The sequence below is a fragment of the Gallus gallus genome, chromosome 1, assembly GCF_016699485.2.
Source record: "Gallus gallus isolate bGalGal1 chromosome 1, bGalGal1.mat.broiler.GRCg7b, whole genome shotgun sequence".
Lineage (NCBI taxonomy): Eukaryota > Metazoa > Chordata > Aves > Galliformes > Phasianidae > Gallus > Gallus gallus.
Genome location: NC_052532.1, coordinates 113,643,540 through 113,664,602, shown reverse-complemented (window position 1 = coordinate 113,664,602; position 21,063 = coordinate 113,643,540). Strand labels below are relative to the sequence as shown.

The following is a 21,063-nucleotide window of genomic DNA, read 5'->3' as shown; positions in this document are numbered from 1 at the left end:
GCACTGAAGAGACTGAGAAAGCAAAAAGATGCTGAATACATACATCAAAACAACAGAGTATCAATAATATCTTATTAGATATCTTACTCTAAATTCTGTTAACAATGACTTGTAAGACTGCGGTCAAAAAACAAAATCAAAAAGCAAACAAACAAAAAAACCTATGCTATAAACTCTATAATCCCACATTTAGTCACATGATAAACTGTTCAGAAAACCAGAGGATTTTATTCCCTTCAGAACTTTGTATTAGCTAGTGCAAAAAGGAGCAGTGGGAAATTGTGACAATATATACAAAAGCTGAAATGCACCAAACTTTATGACACTGAGTGACTGTAAGCTCAGATAAGAAAGCTCTGAGCCTCCATTCCATACCTGGATTTTTGTCACATTCCTCTGTGAAGTCTAGATATAATTTATGAAGCCACAGAAGACTTTTCCTTTGCAACCTTAACTTTCCTAGATCGTTTTTCTGTACTTCATAATTGTCATAATGTAGATGTTATAATCCACTTGACTTTTTTCTTTATATATTATATACACTATATGTTTTTATGTATAAATTCATTAGTTGTGTTCACACAAGTTGCATACAGCTATTCTAATTCCTGGTAATAAAAGCTTAGCTATTAGGTCTAGTAGCTTTCTTTATAGTTTTGAGATCAAGTATTCTGAGCTATTAAGGATTCTTTCTTTCTTTCTGTAAGAAACTCAGAAATTTCTATTTGCATTTGAATCTTCATCCATTTAAATGTTTAGATCCATTTCTCTTTTGATTCTAATCAGATTTAGAAAACTAAGTGGGGTTTTGTTGTTCTTGTTGTTGGTTGTTTTTTTTTTATTTTCCAAAGATGTTAAATGAACATCACATTACAGCCCAAGAATTACCTTTCTGTGAAATCAGTACTGTGTTTTGGAGGGAACACATTGTGGCATTTAAAAACAGTGTTCAGATTTTTAAATAATTCTCTAAATTAAATGTTTTATTTAAACAGTTTTCTTAACATCTGGGGAAAAAAAACTGGCAGTTCTCTGCTTAAGGAGGATCTTTTGATGTGAACTCTTCACTAAACTCATATTCATACAAGTGTTGTTTAGCATTACTCACTAAATTTGTGTAATCTGATGTTCTGTCAACTATTACTCAGTAGAAGTATGTCTGAATGGTTGCTTTTACCACCCACTTGCATTGTCAAAAAAATAAAGCCTTGGATTTTCCTCTGTGTAAGCCTCAAACCTGATGCCAAAGAGTGGCTTTACAGTTGAGTCTCTTCTCAGGTCTTTATCCATTTAATATGCTGGATGAGCTAGCCGAAAGCCTATTTATTTCAAGTATCCTCATTCTCAAGTTATTACAGCCTAATTTTACTAGGATTTTCTTCTCTTGTCAAGGAAATTTACAAGACGTTACCTAGTTCTTAAACTCAGATACTCAGAAGTCACTTCAAATGTTATCAAATCCACAAAAGCAATAGCTATTTGAAAAAGTTTATATAAGCAGATTAAACTCACAACAATTGCTCTTGAATGTTCCCTAAGTTGTAGGTTATTGATTCTGTTTCAAATTCAGAGAACTTGCACGACTGAAAATGCGTCTACTGTAGGTGCTTTGCTAACACATATAGCAGAAGGTTACAGACTTTAGAGTTATTCTTTTTTTTTTTCTTTTCTTTCTTTTCTTAGTGTGGTACCAACCTCAATGTAGATGAAAATTAGGTCAAATATTTTGGAATTTTATGTTGACCAGAAGTTTTGAAAGACAACATTTGTTGCCATGAGGTGATCTAGTTGCATTACGGTAGGTTTTCAATAGCTGCTCCTAGCGAGCTCTCCCCATACACCTTGATGTTACCCTTTTAAAAAGGAGATGCATAAATGGATACCTTAGATATAATAGCACGTAGAGTGGTAAAAATGTAGAGTCCTTAAAAAGAACCCTATTATTCTACAGTTATCCAGCATCCTTTTTTGGGGGGGAATATCATGTTGAATGTAAGTGTTGCTTTTTTGTGTGTTTGGAGGTTTTGTTTTGTTTTCACACTGTGGCTTTTACATGTGTATCTTTTTTCATGTATGAACTTTTAAACATTTTTACAAGCATCAGAACTATTAAATAGGAATAACAGACCAAGATTAAATCTCTTCTTGTTTTCTGTTTTCCACATGTTAAAGAACAGGCAGTAGAAATAGACACTTCTCCTGTCTACCTCAGAAAACTTTTATTCTAAATCAGAAATGTTCCAAGATGATGTCTTTTCCTTCACATAAGATGTCTCACTTCAGACTGTGATGTACTTACAACTTTTATAGCCCAAAACAAGGAATACTACTGCAAACAAACACATGCACACTTATTACACAACTTCATCTCTAAACTGGCACTGATATTTTGAATGCTTTTCAAGTCTCTTCCCAGGGCCAGAGTGTAGAATCATAGAATGGTTTGGGCTGGAAGGGACCCTAAAGCTAACCCAGCACAACTCCCTGCCATGGGCAGGGCTGCCCCCTACCATCTCAGGTTGCCCAGTGTTCCAACCAACCTGGTCTTGAATGCCTCCAGGGATGGGGCACCACAGCTTCTCTGGGCAGCTGTGCAGGTGCCTCACCACCCTCTAGGGAAAGAATTTCCCCATAACAGCTAACCTAAATCTCCCATCTTTTAGTTCAAAGCCTTTTCTTTTCCGCCTACAGTGAGGCCACAATGAGGTCTCACCAGAACCTTCTTTTTTGCATATTGAACAACTCCAGCTCTCTCAATCTTCCTTCACAGGGGAGGTGCTTCAGCCCTCTGATCACCTTTGTGGCCTTCATCCATGTCCATGATAGGAGATAAACCTCGCTTGACTTCAGGCCTATATTTATCATCTCACTCTCAGATTTCAGTGACAGAAAAACCCTTAGCCTGCTTTATGCAAGCAACAGTTCACAATCTCGTCAGATCTCATTAAAAGAAACAAAACAAAGTTTGGTTAGTACTTCACAGAGAAATCACCAGCACTAAAAAGGAGTGAGCAAAAATCTTCTGAACATAAAAAATGCATTTATGCAAACAATTTAACGTCCACCGTTGTTCTCCCTCAGACTCTCTCTTGGTCAGTATGCTTCTGCCCTTGCTAGTTATGGTCTAGCATCTGTCATTAATGGTTAGGGTAAAGCCAGATCCTTCGTGTCAGAAATTACAAATTCAAATTATATTAGTATAAAACAGCTTATTTTTTTCGTCTATTAGAACTTACCCTTATTTTTTCATATATGAAAGAACTGAAAGCCTGGGAAGCTGTATAATTTCTACTACATGTAGTTACCCAGAATTTGAAGAAAAAAAATCCGTATTTCTGTATCTATTCCTTCATAGCAGCAAGGCAATTTCCTTGATTAAATATTTATCTCTAGTAATTACTTCTGAGAATAGAAGATTATTTATTTATAAGACAACTATTAAATCATAATTTACAATAAGAAAATTAAATTTGAGCTTTCAGTATACTTTTCAGGTTAAAATTTTCACAGGTGCCCTCCAAGTCTCATTCTGATTTGCATGATATGCCAAAATGACTGTTTTTGCCTACACTGTTGAACATCTAGCCATCCAAGAATTCTGCCCTACTTTTCAGTAATGCAAACAAATTGCTTCTGCTGTGTTTGATTTCTTCATTTGCTTGTGTAATTTTCAAAATGTTATAAAATTTGGCTTAACAAACCTGAGTTTGTTAAAGCCATATACTTTTAATATTATACTTTGGATCATTTCCCAAAGAGTAGCCAGTTGTGAAATCTCCTTCCTTTTACTGGCAAAATGCTTTCCTCTGCTCACTTGGATTAGAATATATTACTGTCTTGTCAGCCACAAACTGAGATTTCTGTTCTTTTTCCTCTTTCCTTGTCCTTTCCCTAAAATTACCTTTCATCCTATACCTGCTATGTCACCCATTAAATTTGCTGCCAAGCATCAGCAGCTATATATTGGGTTAAAAATAGAAAATATACTTCTCTCCTGATTAGGATACAGCTGTCTATCATTCGGCTGGATTGCACATCACTGATGATAAAGGAAGATTTGCCTTGGTCTTCTGAAAATTCTAGGCCTTTGGGGTGTTTTGCAAGGGTAGATATTGATGAGAGTGATAAATTGTACTGCTAAATAAATAAAATTATTTCAAATGCTTTATCCCAATTTTACAGACTTCTCATATTGGCATTATAAGTATGATTATTTAAGCAAAAGGATGACTTAAAGTGATATTATCAATTTCAATGTGTGTTCTTTCACAGTACTTTTACCTAACATTTGCAGAGCTGCTATAGCAATGAAAGAAATAAATTCAAGTTTAGCTTTAGGTATATCATTAAGAATGCTCTTAGATGTGTCTTCTGGGATATGTTTTTTAGCAGTAACAGGCAAGGGAATAAAACAGCTTGATTTCTTGGTTCTATAAAAAGTTTTCAAGGCTATTAGTTATATAAATTCTCCTTAGGTGAATAACCTAAATGTTGTTCTTGTATGTTACTGTACTTTATAGAACATGAAATTTAACTTTAAAAGACATTTTACCCATACCTCTACAATATGTAAATATGTGATCATTCTCAACACATAAAGAGCTCTTCACTGCTAGGATTGGAAAAATCAAAATGTTGACTTCTTTCTGCCCATATGCAAATACCTCACTGGAGTAATCTCTAACAAGAGCTGTCGCTCATGAAAACTGTTCATATGAGTCATGTCTATTTAGTTTGTTTTATTAGATGAAGAATAAAGATTTTTAAAAATAAATTATTTCAAACAGACTAGATGAAGATTTATGTTGCTCATTTTTCAAATTTGACTGGCCTTAGCAATCCAAGAATTATACAAAAAAAGACCTAATATTTCTCCTGAAGTCTTTTCCTGACAACTTAAGTGTTTCTACTATTATATATTTATAGCTAATACTTTTAACATAAATTTAATGTGTTTCTTCCAAGATATTTAACAAAAAACCTCACATTTATGCCAACGCTCTAACTAGTTAAAATATGTCTGAAGACATACAAAAAAACATATGTTTTAAAATAAGATTTTGAATATTTCTTTTAATGGTGTCTCTAGATAAAGCTGATTGTCCCAGCTGAGAAGTGCAGTCTTTCTGTTTCAGTAGACACATCACTCCACAGAAAACAACTTATAAATTAAATGTTATTTTAACTGACTCTAGACTTTTCTCCCCAGATTTATTTTCCACGTGAAGAAACTGTGAACTTAATTTATGGAGAAAGCTAACACTAACGTATTATGAGAATGTTGCAATTCTATTATGCTAGAAACTCAAAATATTGCAAAAAGGCAGATACTAGTAACCATTTTTACTATGTGAGGAATAGCTCATCCTTGGAAAAGCAGTGTATCTATATTTTCTTCTTGCAAGGCAGTTATTAATTTAAAGTTGACACTTTTATTCTTTAGCTTATGTTTTTTCACCTGAGGGCTATACTTTTTCAGTAAAAGTAAACAATCTGTATAGCTTTTAAAAATGCTTTTGCTTTACATGGCAAGACAAACTTTCCTCTAAAATGTTATCTTATGCAAATAAACACATTTGAGTAACCCTAGCAAGGAATGTTCATTCCTTGTAACATTGCTTGAAATAATATATTAATATTCCTCAGACATTAATTGCTTTCTTACAGGATTCAGCATATATATAAAATACTGTATATGTAATTTGCATAAAGCTATCTACATAAATTTACAGTAAGCTACAAATGACATAGCATTTCCTGAGGAAATTGTGGCATGGCGAGTAAGTTCAGAGAATACTGAACAGCATGGAGCTGCGTCAGGGGAGAGTCAAGCAGGGTGTTAGGAAAAAGTTCTTCACCAGACAGCAGCGGGCATGGAACAGGCTGCCCAGGGCAGTGGGCACAGCCCCACACAGTCACAGTTCAAGGAGCTTCTGGACAAGTCTCTCAGACACATGGTTTGAATTTTGGCTGGTCCTGTGTGGAGTCAGGAGTTGGACTCTATGATCCTTATAGGTCCCTTCCAACTTGGGATATTCTACGGCTCTATGATATATATGCTAGTACATCATTCAAATACCAACCACTTGTGACACAAATATAGATGCAATCCAAAGTTCAAAAATAGATGATAATGCAAGTAGTATATTTGGCATTAAGCTCCCTCAGATCTTTATGCTTTGCAGGCAATGCGACATATGCAAACAGGAAGTGCACAAAGTTTAAGACAATTCTAAATACTAAAGAGTAATTCAGCACACTTTAGCATCACAAGCCAAAATGCACTGGACTTTATGAAACAATAAAAAAATACACTGTATTAATAGTTGTCATTTATTTGGGAGACATATCTTAGAGGAATTAATTTGAAGCACCATCATAAACCTTACAAACTGTGACCACAACATCAATAACCTTTCCTGACCCTGCTTTCATAGAATCATGGAAACATAGAATGGCTTTGGTTGGAAGGGACCTCAAGGATCATCAAGCTCCAACCCCTCTGCCACAGGCAGGGGACGAGGTTGCCCAGGGACCCATTCAACCTGACCTTGAACACCTTCAGGGACGGGGCATCCACAACCTCTCTGGGCAGCCCGTTCCAGCACCTCATCACTCATAGTAAAGAACTTCTCCCTGACATCCAACCTAAATCTTCCCTCCGTCAACTTAACCCCCCCCCTGTTCTGCTGTTATCTACCCTTTCAAAGAGTTGGCTCCTCTCCTCTCTATAGGCTCCCTTTAGGTACTGAAAGGCTGTAATGAGGTCACCCTGTAGCCATGTCTTCTTCAGGCTGAACACGCCCAGCTCCCTCAGCCTGTATTTGCAGGGGAGGTGCTACAGCCCTCTAATCATCTTTCTGGCCCTCTTCTGGACCCTCTCCAACAGAAGCTTTCCTTATTAGAAGCTTATGGCCATACCCTGAAAAGAACCCCAGGCTTGTATTACATACCACTGAACACTCACTGAAGAGGTAGAATGAAGTGGCCACTTAGGGCATGAAGCAGTCTACTACATAAGGAGTCTATCATGTATAAACAACAGAAAATAAACTGAGCAGATTTTAGGAACACAAATAGCTTTCAAGTAGGAGAGCCTGTATGTTTGGGAGTACCCTGCAGATCAGACATCTATCCTGTGGCTTTCTCAAAACACTGCCTTACATTACTATTTCATTATTTACTGTCTGAATCTATTATTTTTAGTCCAGAAGATTAAATTTTTTCTACTGCTTAGACGAAACTCAAAATTAGACCACCATCACAAACAGAAACTTTGGGGGAATTTATGGGAAGATTACTATGTAATGGCTTTAGCAGTCTGAATACCAAGCAAGATGAACTGGAACCTTTCACTAATTAGAATAAAATTTGATATAATTGAAGAATGATGTGGTGAAGTGTTTTGGTTGCTTAGAATGCTAAGATGCTTTTAAAGCACTGTTTAATTTCTAATGTGAAGATAAACTATATTTGCTTAAGAACGTTATTTGATTATTATAATTACCATAGTTCAAAGACTTGGCAAAGAAAGAAGCTGAGGCTAAACCGAAAAGACACTTAGGATAATCTAGTCTAAGAGAGGGAAAAGTATGTGTTTTCATAGTAGGAGAGAAAAAAGCACAATTCAAGACACTTGAGAGGAAAAAACAATTAAAAAAAATAGTTTCCACAAAGTAGGTAATTATTGTGCAGCTATGAAAAGACTTATGAAAGCACAAAAAAACCTAGTAGTCAGTATGATTTTAAAATGCATAAAATAAGTATTGCTAAATATATACATTTTTCAGAAAGGTTTCTAAGGAACAGCAAAGATTACAATTTTCTTGTTCACAAAAAATTGCTTCTAAGACTAATCTGCATGTTCCTACTGGAAATGATAATAAGTGATGGGCCTTAGGACACATTAAAAGCATCAGGAAAAGTTTACAACGTTAAAGAAAGGGAAGAACTAGGACAGATTACCTAGGTCATACAGACTTTATCAATAAAGCTTTAAAGAGAAATATGAGAGCTGTTATGAAAATAATGCCTTCTATTTTATTATCTTAGCCCATGACTTCAGAGGCAGTAGGTAGTATGGCAGTAGAAGCATTGGGTGGTGCATTTCAGCACTGGTGTCAGCAACAGTGGGTTACCTACACCGATGTAGACTTTTATGAGTACGGTAGGCAGACTCTTGCTCATTACAGAAGATGCACAGCTAATGGTGGTGACTAAGTTGAAGAATAGTGCAATTAAAAATTTGTAACAAACAGTGTTGCTGTACTCTTTGTAGTTGTTGTAGTTTCCATGGAAATAAAGAGAAAGCATCACTTTTGGAGCAACCTATGTGTTTGCCAGAAGGAAGGTGGCAGCAGGTAATAACTCCCTAGAGAACTGCCATACTCTCATATTCCACCAAATGTCTTAGCATACTCCCAATTCACAATTGTAATCTCTAGCTCACATAAAAATCAAATTCTTGGCACTACGTTGACATGTGCAAAGCTTGGATTACAGTCCCAAAAAGATGCAATGCCAGTCCTACATACTGGATATATATATCAGTCAATTTCTCAATCAATTCACATAAACAAGTTATACACTAACCTTCCCTGCACTGACTTCCTTTATACAACTTTTAAAATGACACAACATTCTTAAGACTTTTTCAAAAGCCCTATTGATTTTTCTTTGCTTCCCATACTTGGCTTTATTCACAATTTTTTTAAAATCTTTGTCTACTTACACAAATAATTGCTGGAAGTCCAAAGGTCATGTACTGTAAATCTGTCTCTGAGGATGGGCCTATAAAGTCTCAGATAATGACCAAAAAGATAACTAGTCATTCCTATTATGCTGGCATATATAGCTGCTAAGGATGACCACGGAAAGCAGGGTCCCTCATCTCCCTTGGGTGCACACTGGAGGGTTGGGATAATCATCACCGCTCACTCAGAATGCATAAGAAAACAATCTAAACCATTTCAGTAGGAATGAGATGAGAAAAAGAACAGAAGGGAAACGCATATCTTCTCTCAATGTAGCAGAAATACCATAAATACTAATTGCTGTAATAAGTTACTAATAACAGTGGAGTAAAATAACCTTTATTATTATATTATTTTTCTGCACCATGGCAGAATAGTATTTGTTTGCTGATTTAGTACAGCGTTGCACAATTTTAAGTGGGTAGAATATGTGACATGATAGGAAATCACTTGCCAGGTGAACAACTTGAGAAAGCTATGTGACACAGTTATTTTAACACACCTGAGAAAGTAAAAGTCAGCTCAGAAGCCACAGTTCATAAACCCTTGGTATGGTAGGTTAAACTATTCTCTCAGATGATTTCCAGTCCTGAAGTTCCTTAAAATGGTTTTCAAGTGATAAATACAAAACAAAAATACATTTACACATACAGTAAGTATTGTTCCATAGCAAGAAAACCTAATAGGTCATAGTTTTTTGGGTGGGTTGTTTGTTTGATCCTATGATCATTTTCATGATCCTATTATAATACATAAAAATCCTCCAGAAAGAATACATTTTGGCTACTAAGAGGTCTTTGACATAATGGAGAGAAAGCTTAACAGCTATGAACTGGAGCCAGAAAAATTAAAATATGAAACCAGAAGGTTTTTGTAATTTGTAAAAACCTTCATAACTAAAACAATGCATGACTACTATACAATTAATGCATTTTTCCTTTTATTTTATTCAAACACAAATTATTGAATGAAATATGAGTACATTGGTATGACACAATGCTCTGTGAGAGGCAGATCAGAATAGCTGCAGGGGGAAAAAATGGCACAGAATAGTAGCCCATTCTTTATAATTAGTACACCCAAATCTCAGAAGAAAGCTCACAAATATGACACAACTTAATAGTATGGGTTTAGAAAACCTCTGAGTTTCAAGCCTTAGCAGCTAAGTCTGTTAGGATTTCTTTTAAAATCCTGCAGCAGTTATGATTTCTAGATATAATATGCTGTGGTGAAATTCACCTAGAATTGTTAAATGTTCTTTGTTATGAAATTCCAAGTCATATTCTATTATTGTCAAGACTACACACTCAAAATAAGCTTTCTTAAGATAAAGATAAAAGACATTGAATGAACTGGATTATAAAAAATATCTTGGATTTTAGAAGATACTGTAAAATCTCTTAACTACAGAATAAGAGGGTAGTTAACACAGAATTCTCATACAGCAGAGGTTTACACTGCTGCAATTTGCTAATAGGAATACATATTGATGGGATGAGTTTTGAGAGAAACTTGGCATTCTTTTTGTTTTCTCTTTTTGCTTTAAAGGTTACACAATTTAAAAGATATACTTCTTAATTTAGAGTCAAACAGCAGTGCTCAAGAGCAAAATAGATTATTTCCCTTTTAACTCAACAGGTTTTCAAAATATTCAACTTGTCAAAAATGGTTAGCTCCACATAGCCTCATTCTGAATACAAAACTTATAGATAGGAGTACTAACTGGGAATTTAATTTAACAATATTTCCTGGACTATATATGAATTTCTAATTAAACCTTTAACTGTGAGTTAACTTTTATTTTACTATATAAACCTACGAGAGACTACAGTGCAAAAAGAGCTCCCTTCTTGACAGGATTCTCTTGTAAATTCTCTGTCATGCTTTACTAATGATATGTAGATTCCTTCAACACCCATGCTAAACCCAGATCAATGTTTTTTTCCTTAAGCGATGATAAACTGGGATTACAGTAATCATACTCATGCCCTACCAATGAATTTCTGAACATCATTCATTACACTAATTCTGTACATACCAATAAAAATATGTTTTTTCATAATACAAGTGGTATGGCAAAAGTACAAAATTAACCAATGGTGTTTTATCAACCCTGATATAGTATTACTGCAATGTTTCCTACAGATATAACTAGGAAAACACAAAGGGATTAGATCTGACAAGTTTCTATATATTTTCTTACTTAATATGACCCTTTTACCTTGATAGGAACCTTGTAATCTCATTTACTGTGATTTGAATCACTTTCCTGTACAAGTTCTGCCACGCACTAGACATTTCATCTTGCCTCCTAAGCTAAAATGAAAAGGCAATGCAAACACAAACACATGAAGATTACTCTATGAAACCTGTCTGCTCTCTGAAGATATTATTGAGTACAATTTTCTGACCACTTTCTGACCTCTTCAGCCTGTCTCCTTTGAGTATCTAAAAGCCTTAGCCATTTCAGAAAAACTCTTTAATTCTCTATGCACCCATTAAAAAAAAATGATTCATACGAATCCTGACAATTAAGTAGGCAGATTTTCATTATGCTACAGTAAAACTGTTGTAGATTTCTGCATGCAATTTATGTTTACAATAAAATAAGAAATGAAGTCAAATTCCATTAATCTTTGCATCAAATCAGTCTGTATTTCCATACTTCCACACTAAATAAAACCAATCCTTCATTAATTTCATGGATATTATTTGTCATAATTACAGATGCTAAACTTTATCTCCCTATCTTCTTTACAACAAGAAGCATAAATTGTAACACTGATAAGTGCTGTTCCTATTAATTTCTCAATAAATTGGTAGACAAATAAGGAACTGGTAAACACTAAAAGTTCAGTGAAAGCAATCCTATAAATATTTTTAACACTAAACAATAAATAGTATAAACACTATGAAAGCCGAAGCACTCTTCCTAAATAACATAGGCATAGCTACATAAACAGGAATTCCAATTGTATTTTTATAGTTCACTCTAATTTGCCAAAAACAAACAAAGCACCAAACAACAACAGCCTTTGTAAATCCCTCAAAAAACAGGGATTTTTAAAGTAGTTAAAACAGAGGAAAAAGGAAATTGAAAAGGGTAAAAAAAAAAAAAAAAAAAGTGATTTTTCTAACTGGGCATGGAAATGCATTTTGGATCTCTAAGAATTATTTATTAACACACTCTCTCTAAATGTTGCATGGACTTAGCCTCCATGGCACCCGAGGATGTACTTCACTCAATTCACTTTTCTTTTCCTGGAATAACCGTAATTTTCAAATTTGTAATTCCTCTATTTGAGAGTATGTTAGTATGTATCCAGCATACCTCTGCAACCCAGTATGGCTGTAAATCATTCTGATTTTTGTTTTGATCACTACTTAGAAATAGACTGTGAAAGGTAATTCCATTACAATCAGACCAGAATGATCTAATTTAAAACACAGATTCAAAACATAAAGGGCATAGGAACAGAACGTGCTCACATTTCTACTTGTTTATCTCTTCAACTGCATATAGAAAAGCAAAGGTCATATGAAAGACAATCCACAACTTATCACTTACAAATCAGGCTTTTAGTAAACCACACGACGTAGAAGACATTATACGGTGTAATAAAGAAAAAATTGTTGATCTCCCTATAAATTTATTGGTAGCAAGTAGAGGAAAGGAAACTTAGGCAAATCAGTTGAAACGAGTATGAGACTCAGATGTGTGCAGTCTTCATGGAAAAACATAGGTCAAAAGTTCAGTGGAAGAAAATTAATATAGCTTATTGTAGAACAGAAAAGGGATACAAAAGTACCTTTCCACACAGATAAACAAGCATGTATTCAGGTCTCAAAATATCAATCTAAAATAATCATGCCTGAAAAGAAAAGTGCTAACTATGTTTGTAAAGTGAAAGAATATTTAGGGTCCTGTAAGGTTGCTATAGACTGTCAAATAATATACATTAAACATTAAAGTGAGGTCTGACAGACGCTTCTAAAGTAAAGCATAAAGAAATATTCACTGCAGATTGATTCAAACTTTTGAAGTGAGCTGACATGTGATATTTAACAGACAAAAGCAATGACAACAGAAAGTATTTTCTCAGCTAACAAAAAAGCAAAGTTACTGCTAGCTGGACACATTCCAGAATCTGACAACCCAGTTACCTTTTGCAAGATTGCTGCTACATAATCTCCAGCAGACATATACAGATGACAAAAATAGAACTTAACAAATTTCTTGATACGTGCACCATATGATTTTGCACGGTTTGAACACCTAACCAGAATCACGTCAGCAAATTTAACCACTACAATAATACATTGTAATAGTTGTTTTAAGCAGAAACTGGAAAAATAGCCCTATTGCAATCCTTTTGTAGTACCCTAACAGCATTCAAAGTATTTTTGAAAGTTTGTGTTTCTAGGATTTCATTAAGGCACATTAAATGAACAATTACCAGAATCAAAGCTGTTCATCTAATTTGACGCTTCACAATGTTGTTTGCATTTTTGTCTCCTCTAATGTACAAAGGGCAAGACTCACAAATTAAAAAGATGGCGCCTGGAGTTTTTGCCAATGCAAATGAGATTTATTAGAAGACTGAGCAAGTTGGAAAGTTTAAGTTTATTAATTTAGCTTACTTGTTCCTATTTTACATTTGCTCAAATCTTTTCCGAATTAGCCTTCCAACTCAAAATTGTCAGAGCCAGTTGCTTTTTCTGCTTTTCCTGGAATTTTCTGGCCAAAGAATCCAGTAACAACTACTCGAAGAAAATACACTTTTTTTTTTTTTTTTAACAGTAATAGTTTTTCTCTGTTTTTCTGAGAAGCTGTAGCGCATCATTTACAGCAGGGTACAACACTTTTCAGAAGAGTCACTTCAGTTATAGAAGTGTGTCTTTTACCATTTCTATGAAGATCCACTAAAATTTTACAAAGTTCTTTGCCGCCAAAAATTATTTATTCATTTGTGCATATGTATACCAATGTCCAGTGTCTAAACAGTATGCAAAGCCCACTTGTACCTAACACATCCTAGCCCCTCACCATTCCCACATATCAAGCAGATTTAACGCATGCAGCAGATTTGAAAATCTGGAATAATTTCAACTCCACTAATGAAATAAAATGCATATTCAAGAATAATTATAACTTAACAATGACACACAAAACTCCTCCTATTTGTTATAAAAATGTATTCCTCGCTTAGTGGATCACATTAAGAAGCCTTCTTACAAATATTTATAGCATTTTAGAGGAAATTAATATAAATTTCTCACTTTCAATGCAGCTAACAAGCCTTTTACAGTTTTTCTCTATAAGAAATAGCATGTGCAGGTTTTCCTTATTTCAAAAAACCTGGCAGTCCTGCAGGATTATTTTGACTGAGAAAAATGGAAATGTATGCATGTAATCCAAATGCACCAGAAAATGAGGGAGCCTTTCAGAGATGATACAGTTTGCTTTAAATATAGCAAGTTCTCAAGGAAGAATATATAAAGGCCTTTTATGAGAGATGCATTATGTTCTAAGTGGCAAAACAACATGTTAGTGATGGGTTGTTTTCTTAAAGTAGAATATTTATTTGACCATGAATAAATAGTATACGGCCTTTCAAAAGAATGACGATTCCCACTGAGAGAGAACAAGACCCTGAATCAACCTACAGTGAACAGCAAGGACCTACAGGTGAAGGACTACAAATGAAGAAACTTATAGATTCTTATAGAAATCCAGTGATGCTAAAGGTGAAAGACTAAGGTGTGATACTCCTCAAAGAGGCCATAAGGGCTCCAGAGTTCAGTTTAACTCTCTCTGTGACAATACCAGCCTCACTCAGCAACGGTATTACCCTGTGTTGTGGTAAACAACACACACTAGTAATATACTCATTCTGAAACATTTTTTGTTATTTCTGAAATGTATATTTGATGGTGAAGAGAACACTGACTTGTGAATACCTAAATTTTCTGAAGAAATGTCTCATGAGCTATATTACAAAGAGATAAACAGGGAAAAACCATAAAGAAAGAACAAAGTTGCTTGGTCCATTTCTTTTTAATGAAAAAAAAAAAAACAACCCTTCACAAATAAAGTTATATTTCAAAATCAGTGCCAAATGTAATAAACAGAAATAAATAATGCCTTGAAAGTGCATCCAAATCTAACCAAGGTTTTTATGCACACATATTATCACTCTCAGTTGACAGTGTATAAAAAGCCATCTGTTTTTTGCTGCAGAGGGAAAAAAATACTTCTGTAATATTCACAGTTACTTAAATATGTTAAGATCAATTACAGATCTGCTATGCCACAGAGGAAATAAGGTAAAAATTTTAAGAGAGACACTAGACACCAAAACAAATGAATCACTGAATGGACAAGAAACATCAATAGCCTACTCAGTAAAAATGTCAGAATTGTCCTTTCTGATTACTTTGGTAAACTTATCTTATAATTGAGCGTAAGAGACTGCAGGAACATCCAGTGCCTGGGATAAATTAAAAGACAGAATTCTATATGGAACATTATTTTGCAGCTGCTATAGTAATAAAAATCCATACCAAATTCCAGGAATAGTCTATGGAATGGTTAAGAAAGTCTGAGATATGATAGAAATTCATCTACGAAAAAACAATGAGATGAACCTACAGGTTTTTTTTACTAGCAAAAAATGACTCACACAGCTAGAATTACCTTATCACATATACACTCCTTACTAACTACTTGGTTTCAGCTTCAAAGGCAGGCAATGGCAGTAGTATCTGGTACAAAATTGTCTACATATGACAGTATAGTACAACTTGTAATAGGATTATAAAAATAATGTATGGAGGAGTCTGATCAGGAAGTGAAAAAATTGAATTAAATTGGACTGAGAAATATGGTTTATTTCCCCTTGCTGGAAATTAATATGATTCCGGTTATCTTAAGAACATAATTTTGACTCAATCTATTATTTTCATTAATGTTTTTGAACTGTTTCATTTTCAGAAACATGCGACAGCAACATAACACAACGTAATACAACATAATATAGTATAATATGTATGTATTATAATAATATAAATATATGTAATGTTAATATATCATATAGTATATAAATATAATATAAATATATGTAGCTATACATATAAATATGTATAAAAGTATATGGATCTATTTATAGAGAAGCCTGACTGTTAGATTGACCTCTTAGGTCCTAAGAATCTATTCCTCTGCCTGAGGGACTGAACATACACCTTACAGGAAAATGTTCTCACGCTTAAGTAATAGGCTATGTTATACAATTACTTTTAGACAATCTTGTTGATGTTACTGTAATAGCAGTGTATCTATAACGTTTAGATTCATATAATATAATCATGTAGTTATTCAGGGAAAAAAACATGGAAGACTTTAATAAATCTCATATTTGAAACTGAACTTATGACTCAAGTATTAGGATGTAAAGTTTGACTTCTTGTTTTCTGTCTCACTGCACACTTTCACAGCTCATCACAATTGAAACAGCGTGAACAGGGGAGACTAGTAGGGACTTCCCCTTTATCCTCTCCTCACCTCATTATTTTCTGCCTGCACGCAGTTGTGCCCCTGTTTCATGATTGTGTTCTGCCCGTGTACTTATGAGTCATTACTTGCTAAGGGGAAAAATTAGAATTGTTTGTAAGCACGATAAAGCAGGAAAGGCAAAATGATGATGCAGATAAAGAGCATCTCAAGCACTCAAACCTAATAGTAAGGGCAGTGGTTGCAAAGAAACTACTTCTCTGTTGCTCACTTACTTACTATTTTGTTTCAAAAAAGGTTATTTTATATATCACTCAATGTGTTCTGTCACAGACATCAAGGAAAGGGTTTACACTTAGATCTAACGTGTTAGCCCTGTTGTTGAAGAGTGCATTAAAAGAAGAAATACCAGTGTCATTACGCTGCTGTGCTGTTTCAATTCAGCAAGGTGTAAGTCATGCCTGTCACATCACAGGTGAACTTGAGAAGTCCAGAGCACATCTAACCAGGTAACCATGACAACTACACCCATTTCTTTTGCAAAGGATTTTTTTTTTCAGAATATTCATATTAAATTGGCTACTAGTAGACAAAATTCTCTATGCATACATATGATATCTACCAGACAGAAGGACTGTGTGTTTCAGTAATTTACTTTCTAGTTAATTTGTTATTACAATTTCGGACTATTTTTAATTAGGTAAAAAATTCAAAAAATACACATATGTGCAGGTTTACAAATGAACTGACATATGTGGTTATGGTAGTATGGCAGTATTAAAACATTTGCTACATGAAGGATGATGCAACCTAAAATTCATAAACACTGTGAGCAATTACAGACTGCTTTGATTACTAATTTTCAATAGGCTATCATGTTTACTTTGCACAGATCTTTAATTACATGCATACTATGCCCCACAGAATTCCATGTGGGCCATAGGCCCTTGAAGCAATGCTACTTCAGAACTGTTTCAAAACAACATGTTAGTTTATTAGCGGAATCAAGCTGTTTTGAGTTCCAAAAGGGCACAGGAAAATGCATAACATTCACAGTCTGCAGTACTGCAAAAGAGCACCTACTGAGAAAGCTAACAATAACTGAACATTCTTTTTTGACACAGGAAAAAAGGATTAAAAAGATTAATCCTTAATGTTTTCCATATGCAGAACCATCTCCAAAATTTGGTATACAGTAGCACAAATACAAATGCAAATGCTAGAAAGATAGCAAAAAAAATTTTTTTTAAAGCCACCCTGGTTGGTAGTTCACATTTTCAAATATGCATACAGTTTGCACAGGGATTTTTTCCTTCAATATTTCTCCCGATTTTTTTTTTTTCCTTGAAGAGAGAGACTTAAACTATTCTGAAGGTGGAGAAAAAAATAGCATCATTTGCTCCAAAAGTAACATCTCCTATTTATTTACTTGGAAACTACAACAGATACGAAAAGCATAGTAACACTATTTGATAGTGAAAAATTTCAGCTACAAAATACTATTTTACAACATAGTCACCACTTTTAGCTATGCTTTTCCAGCAGCCCTGAGCAACAGCATGCATGCCATGCTCATATCAATCTGCACTAGCAGAGATGACCCACTGTTTTACAGCTGCTATGATGCCATCGTTGCTGAAATGCAGCACCTGTTGCCTCACTGTGCTCACATCCACTGGTTTGTCTCCATTAACATTCAGCAAGCATCAGTGAATTTCAATGGGTGTCATTTTTCCACACGTTGAAACTCAAAGGTACACCTTTGTTTCAAAGACTCTTCCATGTCAGGCACCAGTCTGTAAGGCTGCCCCTCTGCTGCCATCTGTCACACAGCAACAAAGTGTAATGGAATATTGGTGGGAAGGTTCAACCTCTACTGTCATACCACCAATGCTGATCTCTGATCTTGTGGGTCAACAAAATAAATTAGGAGGCATTAAGTTTTTAGCAGCCCTCAAACTTACGGAATGCAGATTTGACTGAAAATAGCTTACTTACACAATTAAAATTAAGGAGGTAGATCACAATGATTTTTAAGGTGTTTCTGTTTTTTGATGGAACAATATTAATATCAGAAAAGGTATGCACCCAAGATATAGCAATTATACCCATAAATGTATATTAAACGCATTACTCCATTAATGCAGATTAACACTTACATTAACTACTAACATTTATCATTGCATTTGGTTCTTACAATCTTTTTAAAAATTTCACATGAAACAATATAAAATCTTATTTGAAATTGTCAGCAAACTGACAATCATGTAATCCTAATCACCTTCAACACTGTCTAGAAGAAAAAAAATTTTCTCATTATCTTCCTTACATGAATACCCTCACTGTGCTGCCACTGATGTTCAGTTCTCAGGGACTGATTTTGGGTCTGAAAGGATGGAAGAATCACACATGTAAATGTCATTACTTTTCCAATGTGTTGGTTTCTCACTGAACCTGCTTGGAAGCAGTTATTTCTGAAGACAACGGAAAACACAATGACTTAGACCAGAAGATGTTACCTGTCACTGAAAACTTGTCTGAAAGATAAATTAGTTTTAAAAAGATAATGGAAACAGGCTTTGCCAAAATTAGTATCTGACCTAACCACTAAGCCATGATTAAAAAAAAAAAAAAAGCACAGTCAAATTTGCAAGTAGTACATCTTTTTGATTGTATGTCCTTCAGTTAAAAGGAAATTCAAAAACTTGGAATGGCACAAACATGTAAATGCATTTCATAAGAAGAATGAAATATGAAGTACAATCTTCTGATAAAGATAATGCTAAGGGCAGCAAGAAAAAAGACAAGAGCGTGTAAAAATTATCATGTTGCACAAACACTCTGCATCTGTACATCTCAGCTCAGAGAGACATCATGAGTGGCAGGAACAATAAAAGCTGTTGCTCAAGTACCAACTCTGTAACAAGACGTACTGCCGGAAAGAGAGAGAGAGATTCTGGAGGAGGTAGAGGAGGATTTGCAGCTGCAGTGCAAATCTTTGTTATTGCAGTAGCTTAAGACCCTCAGCTCTTCTACAGGGCAGCTGCTGGATCAAACGTGAGCAATGGCTCAGTGGCTCTAGCAAAAACAGCCAAGCATCCTCCCTGTTGTTCCCATGCAACACAGCAAAAAGCATAATAGGAGAGCAATTGTCTTAGGGCAATTGTCTCTAAGAACCTCTTATGGACTCTGTTCCAGAACAGAAAAAATTTCTCTAGTTTGAGAGGAAATTTTGACAAGTGAATGAGTTGTCACAGTATTTGATCAAGGTTTGAAACAAATTAATAAAGACCAGCATTTATTTATAATTTTATCACTCTATTACATAGAAATAACTGAAGAGATGTCTTACAAAAAAGACGAGCTGCATCCTACTTTAAGTCTTAGCAACGACTTGGCCTCCGTTTAGTTTTGGATCCCAGGAATTTAAAAAAGGAGAAAAGAAAAAAAAATAGGAGCTCTTCTCTTGAAAGACAGAAATGTACTTCAAACAAAACTGAGAACACCTAGCAGTGAACAAAGGGGCAATCCCCTGCCTACAATCCCTCTGTGCTACAGAAATTTTGATGGTGTTCTTTAACAGCATATAGAGGATGTTTCCAGCAGTGGTTTCCAATGCAAGCACAAAATGTGCTTTTTTTATTTGTTTGCTTGTTTTTAACTGCATCTGAAGGAGAAAAATATAATGAAAAAATTCAGTATCATTTCTGTGGAAGAGTATAATGAGCAATGTTGGTATGAATGATGAAAAAGTTATATGACAACCATTCCACAAATTATCTGCCTCTTCTACAGTCATACCTAAAATTAATTTAAAAAAAGAAAAAAAAGGAAAAGCTAAATATATATTAATTTATAAATGCATGTGTGTGAGTACCTGAAGATGATATTGTACGTTTAAGTGCGCGTGACAAGGAAACATTATTTGCTGGCATGTTTAAAAGGAATATTTTTTTTTACCAAGTGACAGCAAGACAAAATTTCTGCTTTACATGTGCTATCGTTAGAGTTATTTTATAACTTTATTCAGCTACAGTCAACCTCACACTTGTTTTGGCTTCTATAGTTTCCAATCTGGATGCTATTTTTCCCTACACGAGAAGTCTACTATTTTATGTTATCGTGGAACAGTAACAGCAGTGAGGGGTTTCTCAGCTTTCACTTGCACTCCCTCAGCATGTGATGCCTTTGGTCAAATGCAAGACATCCCGGCAAATTGTTTTCATTCTACTACGGGCATGCATCTTGCACTTAAATAATCCTATATTTAACAGTGAATTGCAACTTGAAGATATCTATTGGTCATTCTACTTTGACTGCAGGTAACAAAAATGGCTGTAACAATACTGGTAGAAAAGAAAACTGCTTAGGATAAATTCAAGCCAGTAGCCATTCCTCTTTGGAAAACATTGAGAAAATGACTGCTATCACTATACGCATTAGATGACATTTTGTTATCTTACATCTCTATTTAGCCATTTTCAACAGACATTTTCCCCTCAAGTAAAAGAGTTGTAGATGAGTAGAAATGAATGACCGTGATGGAAAATTACGTTTTGTGAAAAGATTAGAAGCAGTCAGTTGACTTAATGATGAGATGGAAACTTGCTGTTCCTAGGATGCGGACATTGTAAAGATGTATTTTCTTTGTATTGAAGAAAAACTTTATATCATTAAGCAATGCCTTTGCGGGGAAGAGTCATTTCATGTCCTACTTCAAGTCTACATTAGAAAGTAATCACATGTCTTGAACATTCTTAAAAATCATGAAACTTGAGATAGTACAATTCACTAGAAACA

The 21,063-nt window shown here is 34.7% G+C and overlaps 1 protein-coding gene across 5 annotated transcripts in view; it reads right to left on the bottom strand.

Annotated features, from left to right (window-relative positions):
• Nucleotides 1-21,063, bottom strand: part of C1HXORF59 (chromosome 1 open reading frame, human CXORF59) — a 261,807-nt gene that overhangs the window by 90,906 nt on the left and 149,838 nt on the right. The gene's annotated exons all lie outside the window — the stretch shown is intronic.